The following is an 8,759-nucleotide window of genomic DNA, read 5'->3' as shown; positions in this document are numbered from 1 at the left end:
CACAAATTCAGCAATCCTGAATCAGAGACCAGTCCTGATACAGGTATATAGCTTATTGAAATGGCTGCTATAAAAACAGGACCAGGGGAGGAAGGGGAAGCTAGATTGGCTGATTGATTGGAATTGTAAGCTTGAGCTAAGGGGACTTTGACGAGGCTCTCCCCCTGTGTGTGGTAAGACAGATTGCACTTTTAAGAAGTGCTCACGAAAATTCCAGAAGTGGGTGAACTCGTTCATTCGTTTATTCATTGAACAAATGATACAGAGCCAGGTGCTGGAGGTGAAAAAATAGCAAAATACATTAAAAACCCAACCTACCTTCAGGGAGCATATTAACTTCTCAAGTTAATGGATATAAAATTGTCCATAATATTCCCTTATCGTTTTATGATCTGTAAGACCTGTAATGATGCCCCACTATCATTCCTGACCTTAATGGTTTGTGTTTTCCCCCTTATTTTTTTGATCAGTCTTGCTAAGAGATAATACATTTTATTAATTTTTTTCAAAGAAAAAACTTTGGCTTTGTTCATTTTCTCTGTTGTTTGTCTATCTTATGTTTCATTATCACTCTTAGCTTTTTTATTTCTTTCCTTCTAGTTGCTTTAGATTTAATTTTCTTTTTCTTTAACTTTAATTTTCCCTCTAGCTTCTTAAGGTGGAGATTTAGATAACTGATTTTAAACATTTTATTTTTAATAATGTAAAATTTAAAGTTATACATTTCCTCTAAGCATTGTTTTAGCTGCATCGTGTAGATTTTGACATATTGCATTTTCATTATATTTTAGTTCAAAATATTTTCTAATTTCCTTAGTGATTAATTCTTTAATGCATTTAATGGTTATTTAGAAGTATGACTTTTAATTTACAAATATTTGAAGGGTTTTTTGATCTTAGTATTATTGATTACTAATTTAATTCCATTTAGTCAGAGAACATACTCTCTAAGATTTTTTTTGAAAATTATTTATGCTTATTTTTAATGACCCAACATTTCATCTATATCACAGGAATTTCCATGGGCTTGTATAGAAATGGTATACTCTGCACTTTGGAGTGGATTATGCTATAAATGTCATTACTCCTTAGGAGATATTTGTGGAAGAAAACTACCCTCTCCTGGGCTTGCTTTTGACAGAATGGGACAGTCCAGGACATGCTGGGATTAGTTGTTCCCAGACACTTTTTATTTCTCCTCGCTTCCTGATTTTGACTTGCAAATTCTCTGGCAATTGCTTCATCATTTAGGTTTTGACCTTGTGCCCCCCTGAGTTTCAACACATGTCTGGTTGATCTGGACTTTCTGATTCTGTCACAGTTAGAGTCCCTTCTTGGTTATTAACCTTACTGTTGACTGACTGGTCCTGGAGCCCTGATTACCAGGTGGGATTACTGGTCAACTGTAAGCTGCAACAGAAACGCTTATAGCTGAGCAAGCCCTGAACATGCTGCCTTTAAGCAGGTAGGTCTGCTCAAACAGGAAGGAAGCTTTAGGATAAAACCATCCTCATCTGTCTGTGAAGCATGGAAGATCATCAACCCAGATCTCTTCCGGCTTGGTGGAAGCTAAGCTCTATTCCCCAACCTAAAGTCCAGGGAGGAGACCTTTTTACCAGAATTATTATTTATTTCAAAACATTTTCTATTCTGAGGAAGAGAACAAAAAAGACACGTTATTTGCTTTGGAAGTTATTTTGCTTTGCCTGAGTTATTCCTCATCTTCCAAATAATGTGTGGGATGAGTGGATTACCTGATACCTCTTGCGAAAAGGAAACAAGGAAGAGAAAAACAGCTGCTATAATTCCCTGAAGAAGCAACATGGAATTAAAAATGGAAAAGGAGGCACCAGTGATACATTCCAGTTACCTCCAGCAAACACTACGTAGGGGACGCGTTGACCACAGGATCCACAATGCCAGAAATGAATGCCGACTCCTCTTCTCAAATATGACATATTTTCCACAGAATCTGATGCTGATCTTTGCTGTGACTGCCTGTGGCCAGTTACTGGAAGCCTACAATGCCAGTTCTTTGCTGAGTGTCTTTGGCACAGACTCTGCCTGTGTTTAAACACAGTAAGAAAGTTCCAGAAACTTCATTAGCTGTATAAAGAATTATAGAGATATTAGCTTAAGTTGGATGAAGCCCAGAGCAGCTGTACCAGTCTTCAAGTGCAAGAGAATTTCTCAGAGATATAGTATGCTACCAGAAAAGTATCCTGGGATTTAACCCAAAATTATGTTAATAACGCACATCAGTGCTCCTTATTTTACAAAATAGCTGTATCCCTGAAAACTGCTGTGTGAATCTGATGTCTCGAACCCAATCCTGCTTCCCCATTTCAATATATCATTTCTGAAATGGAGATTAACTCCATCTATGGCTGAATGTCAATGTGCATATGGTTATTTTTCAATTTCTCTACTTCTCCAACTTTCTTTGGCAAGTATTTGAATTTTAAAAATATAAATATACTCTGATAGCTATGTATTTAGAAGACTGTTTATTAACTGTTTTGGTAAAGTGAATATTCACTCAGTCTATTTTGATTTTTACATATTGACAGGAATCAAGTCATGGCTTTATCCAAAAATGTATGAGTTGGGGAGGGGTGCCTTGCCCAAACAAGGGAGCCCATTAAGTTTGCCATTTTTAGCTTGCAAATTTTGATGGTTCCAAAATGCCAATTTTCCAACCAGTTTATAACAAAGTTTCCACAGGGCTACCATTAAAGGAGTAAAAAGGGGAGGGGATGACATTTTAGAAGGCCAAATGCATTCAGTTTCAAAGATTATCCTTCGTAATCCTGAGATTATGACCTTTCTTTATTGATGCTCAAATGCCCTCTCAGATCTGAAATGGTGACGGTTTGTGTAGATGGTTTTTCAAAGATGTCCTTATGTGGCAGATATTAAAAGTAGGCAAACTTACAACAGCCTTCCAATATTTTCTGGTCAGTGAAACTCAGAAGTGTGGAATCCACTGTCTTACTTAGTCTTCTAAAATGTATTTTCTTCAAGGAAGAAATACAAATGATCAATAGGCACATAAAAAAAATGCTCAATATCACTAATTATCAGAGAAATGCAAATCAAAACTACAATGAGGTATCACCTCACACCAGTCAGAATGGCCATCATTTAAAAGTCCACAAATGACAAATGCTGGAGAGGCTGTGGAGAAAAGGCAACCCTCCTACACTGCTGGTGGGAATGCAATTTGGTGCAGCATCTGTGGAAAACAGTATGGAGATTCCTCAAAAGACTAGGAATAGACTTACCATATGACCCAGGAATCCCACTCCTGGGCATATATCCAGAAGGAACCCTACTTCAAAAAGACACCTGCACCCCAGTGTTCATAGCAGCACTATTTACATTAGCCAAGACATGAAAACAGCCTTAATGTCCATCAACAGATGACTGGATAAAGAAGAGGTGGTATATTTTTACAATGGAATACTCTTCAGCCATAAAAAGTGACAACATAATGCCATTTGCAGCAACATGGATGTTCCTGGAGAATGTCATTCTAAGTGAAGTAAGCCAGAAAGAGAAAGAAAAATACCATATGAGATCGCTCATATGTGGGATCCAAAAAAAAAAAAGAACATAAATACAAAACAGAAACAGACTCATAGACGTAGAATACAAACTTGTGGGGGAGTGGGGTGGGACGGGATAGACTGGGAGTTCAAAATTTGTAGATACTGACAGGCATATGTAGAATAGATAAACAAGATTATACTGTATAGCACAGGGAAATATATACAAGATCTTGTGGTAGCTCACAGCAAAAAATAATGTGGCAATGAACATATGTATGTTCATGTATAACTGAAAAATTGTGCTCTACACTGGAATTTGACACAACATTGTAAAATGACTATAACTCAGTAAAAAATGTTTAAAAAAATAAAATAAAATAAAATAGAGGACAAAAAATAAAAATAAAAAAGTATTTGCCCTAGAAATAAACAATAAAAATAAAAATAAACACAATAAATAAAAATGCATTTGCCTGTAATTAATATATTCTGGCATGAGGTACTAGTGGTGCTTTGGCTATGCATAATCCATGGAAGGAGATAAATGTGCTCTTCCTTTTGAAATTGTGTATCAAAATATGCCACTGTTGAAATAGGTACAGTCAATATATTTTCCATTAATCATTAGGTATTATCACTTTCAAACTAATCTATTCTCAGTTTATTCCAGTACTGGATTAGCCTACATCAGTGTTTCTCAGCAGATTTTGTAGAGCACTAGTTCCCTGTGTAACAGTTTTCCATGCTGTATGACAAATTACCACAGTCTTAGAACAGCTTTAAACAACAGATGTTTAGATTTCCACTTCAAGGATGCCGGCATGATGAACTCTACAGTCCCCAGCAAAATAAGCATAACTAGTGAAAATTATTTTTTAAATTGTAATATTTAAAGTCTCTGGAAATTGTCTTTAGGGTATATAGCAAAGAAAGAAATACTTATTTAAGAGAACCTAGTAAAACTCAGAACAGTGAGTCTGTCACATTTGAACCATGGCTCATTCCCTTCCTCCCTCCTCCCAGCTGCATGAGACAGAAACTCTGCTCCAGGCAGGTGAAGCCAAGAACACGGGGACCCCTCCTCTCCTAGCTCTCACTTAAGGGAATGTTTGCTCTCTTATTTTGTTTTCATTCTTTTTTTTTTTTTTTTTTTTTTTTTTTTTTAGTATTTTCTATCTTTTTATTAAAGTTTACTATTTGGTGAGACATTGTTCTCATACTTTCCTTTAGTTCTTTGAACACAGTTGCCTTTAGTTCTTTAAAAATATTTTGTAATAGCTGATTTAACTGCTTTATCCAGTAAACATTCTCTTCAAGAAATACAAAAAGGAGTCTTCCAGGCTGAAATAAAAGAGTACTAGACAGTAACTTGAGTACATATGAAGAAATAAAAGAGCACCAGGAAAGGTAACTACATAGGTAAATATAAAAGCACATCATAAGTATTGCTTTTGTTCCTAAATGTTTTTTTTCTATTTGATTTAAAAGGTAACTGCATAAAGCAATAATTGTAAATCAGTGTTGATTTATGCACACAATGGATACAAATACAATTTGTATAATGACAATAACTACAAAAAGAGAGTGGAGGAAATGGGTCTTTTTGAAGCAAAGTTTTCATACATTATTGCAATTAACTTGGCATTAATTCAAACTACTTGTTATAAATTAAGATGTTAATTATAATCCTTAGGGCAAACACTTAGAAAATAACTTCAAAAAAATAGTAAAAGAAGAGGAAAAGGAATTAATATAGCATACTGGAAAACATTCAGCAAAAAAGAAGGCAGTAATGGAAGAACAGAAAAGCAAAAAAGACATAAGCTATGCAAAAACAAGTAGCAAAATGGTAGACATATACCCTATCTTATCAATAATTACATTAAATGTAAAAGGGTTAAACAACACAGCCAAAGGCAGATATGGATTTCTTTTTTAAGTTTGGGAAATAAAGTCCAAATAAAATTAAACAAATTTCTTTACTTCTCAGACCCTTGAATGAGTTTTGAGATATGCTGGCCTACATCATTCTAATGCATAATACATCCTACCTGGGAGTTAAATTTGGACACAATTCTGGTCAGTTTTGTGTCAGAAGTGGTATATATACAATATTGCACATTTTGTTATCAAATTTTCCTTAGTTTCTTTAACACAATTGTTGGGTTTCTGACTTTTTTCCCTTGCAGCTCCCTCATTGTAACTATTAAAAATGTTTTTTTCCCAAGAGGAACACATTATATCTTTCTCAGTTTTCTACTTCTGGGTTTCTTTCAAGTAGCATAAATAAGAAGGCAAAGAGTCATCATATAGTGTAAAATTCCTTATGATGAGACTAACCCAGAGACAATTCTTAACAGCTTTTCATTTTTCTATTAGAAAAAATGTTTCCAATGCAACTACCAAGGTGCTACTTGCACGTAAAACACTTCTTTACAGCTTGTTACTATCAGCCATCTACACTTTTTGCACTCTCCAATTTAAACCATTCTGTAAAAAATATTTAAGTGACTTTGAGGAAAACAAAGTTAAAATGTTATTTCAAGTCAGTTGCTTGGTTTTAGATCTGAGGTCATTTTATCTTTTCCTTCTATACTATCTCCCAGACAATCTTTTTTTTAAAAAGTTTTTATTGTGTTACAGTCAGTAGTTACAGTCAGTATACAATGCTGTGTCAATTTCTGTCATACAGCACAATTTTTCAGTCATACATGAATATACATATATTCATTTTCATATTCTTTCCCCGTGGCTTTAGTACTGTCTGATATATGGTAAGTGCTAACAGCATCTAATTCTGTATCTCTAGCTAAAGACAACTGTTGGACTGCCTTCCTGACTCCTCTGCCTGCATGTCTCAGAAGCATCTCAAATTCAGACACGCCCCAAACTGAACCAGTGTGTTCCTCCCCTACCTCCACTCCCTGCCACACCCAAAGAATCTCTCCTGTGCTGATGTTTTTCTGTTGACGCTTCCAGAAACCTCTCCTCCACCTTCCACCTCCAACCAATCAACTCCTATCAGTGCTGACCCTTGAACAACATGGTCTGAACTGCATGGGTCCACTTATACACGCAATCTTTTTCAATAAATACATGGTCCAGTATGACACGATCCAAGGTTGGTTGAATGCAGAAGTGGAACTTCAGATCCAGAGGGCCCACTGTCAAGTTCACCTAATTTTCGACTTTGAGGGGGGTTGGCACCCCTAACTTCTGAGCTGTTCAAGGGTCAGCTGTATGCTATGTAAATATACATAGCATTTACATCGTATTGGGTGTTATAAGTTATAGTGTCACGGAGACAATTTAAAGCATATGGAAGGATGTGCACAGGTTATATGCAAATATTATGCCATTTAATATAAGGGACTTGAGCATCCTCAGATTTTGGCATCCATGGGAGATCCTGAACCAATCCCCCATGGATACTGAGGGCGGACTGTATACAGTTCCTGAGAAGAATAGACAGTTCTGTGTGTGGCCTTAGGGTATAAGAGAGCTCTTACTAGCATTTTTCTGTAGAATGTGTGAAACCTGTACAGGTTTTGAGGTCATAAAAAACTGGAGCTGGAGGCGAACTGAGAGATCATCTAACACAGCCCCTCCACCTTACAAAGTAGGCACCTGGGTCCCAGAGAGGCTAAGTAGCTTGCCCAAGGACACACATCTAGCAAGTGGCAGATTCAGGAAAAAAGTCCTTATCTTCTGCTTCCCAATCAGGAAATTTTCCACTACTCCATGCCAGACCATACACACAAGTGTCAATTTCTGCATTTCTAATTTCATACAGCTCCGACCATGACTTTAAATGGTAATGTTAATGAATTCCATGAATCAGCACTTTTTTTCATATTCTGCCAATTAATTGCGGTCTGGGTGTAATCTGCTCCAAGGCCCTGGATGATAAAGTGCGGAATCAACTGTTTTTTCAAGGTAATTCATTCCAAAGCTGGGACCAATTACACCTAATGTAGTTCAGAGTTAGCTGAATTTGTCTCTAAATGTTCTTGAATTTAAAATCAGTGGTCCCATTTGTTTCCCCCATAGCATGGCTCACAGAGAGCAATTTTGGCTTTGGGGAGGAGGGGTCCACAGAACCTGGGGAAGTGGATGCTCTGGGGAATGTAAGGTCTGGCTTGAGGCAACCTTGCTGTCACCTGGGGGGTGATGTGCTGGAGCGTCTGTTTAGGGAGGTGGCCTTTCCCTGTTATTGCAGCCAGAGATGAACCTATGTGTTTTCAGACCTGGACTCCCCTTCAGCAATCTGGACTAGGCTCTTACCATCTGGAAAATATCTATCTCATTTGGAAACCAGAAGCATCTACCTCATCTAGAACTGGTTACTTCCCCGGCCAGGAGCATGAGAAGGTCAAAGAGAATCAGGGGGAAAAAAAAAGTCATCCAATTGTACAAAACAGCCATTTTTACACCCGAGGCATTTGGTGATGGGACTAATCTTTGGCAGCCTCTGCCCAACATCCTGATCTCTTGATTTCATCAGAGGAGGCAAAGACTAGACCTTGGGCCAGTAATATCATCATTAAACATTAGCGCTGGAAAGCCTTTCTGAGCTCACGCAGGTCATTATTACAGACAAGGAAGCCAGGTTCAGAGAAATGAAACAATCTCACATCGTCTGCATGTGTGGTGGTGCCTGCCTTCTCCCTCTGCTTTCATGCTTCCTCAGCTATAAAATAAGGAGGTTGAACAGAATAACTTCTAATACCCTTTCCACCTCTGACATTCAGGGCCCTGGGATTGCCTAGAGCCCTGCCTCTCAGCACGTGGAGTGGCCAGGCAGCCTCGGGCATTACCTGGAAGACAGACCTGCGGGATCCTGGGTCCCATCCAGACCCACTGAATGAGAATTTGCATTTGAACAAAATCCCCAGGTGATTCATATGCACGTTAGAGTCTTTAGAAATCTGCTTTAGACAATGAATCAAAATTGATATCTTATCATTAAAATCCATACTATCTTCAAAAAAAAAAAAAAGAAGAAAAGAAAGAAATCTGCTTGATAATGGCCCTCAACAGTTTGTGTTCTTTCCCTAAGGCTTTCTATTGTCATTCTCTCATTAGCCTGCAGATGTCACCAGAGAGCCAATAGTGGTCTTAAAGGATTGGTGGGAAGTATGCAAAGCTTTTTTTTTTAATTTTTAACTTTTATTTTTATTTTTGGTAGGGGGAGGTAATAGCATTTGT

This window comes from Camelus bactrianus, chromosome 31 (genome assembly GCF_048773025.1).
Source record: "Camelus bactrianus isolate YW-2024 breed Bactrian camel chromosome 31, ASM4877302v1, whole genome shotgun sequence".
NCBI lineage: Eukaryota > Metazoa > Chordata > Mammalia > Artiodactyla > Camelidae > Camelus > Camelus bactrianus.
The sequence above is the reverse complement of the archived record's forward strand: the minus strand, read 5'-3'. Positions refer to the sequence as shown.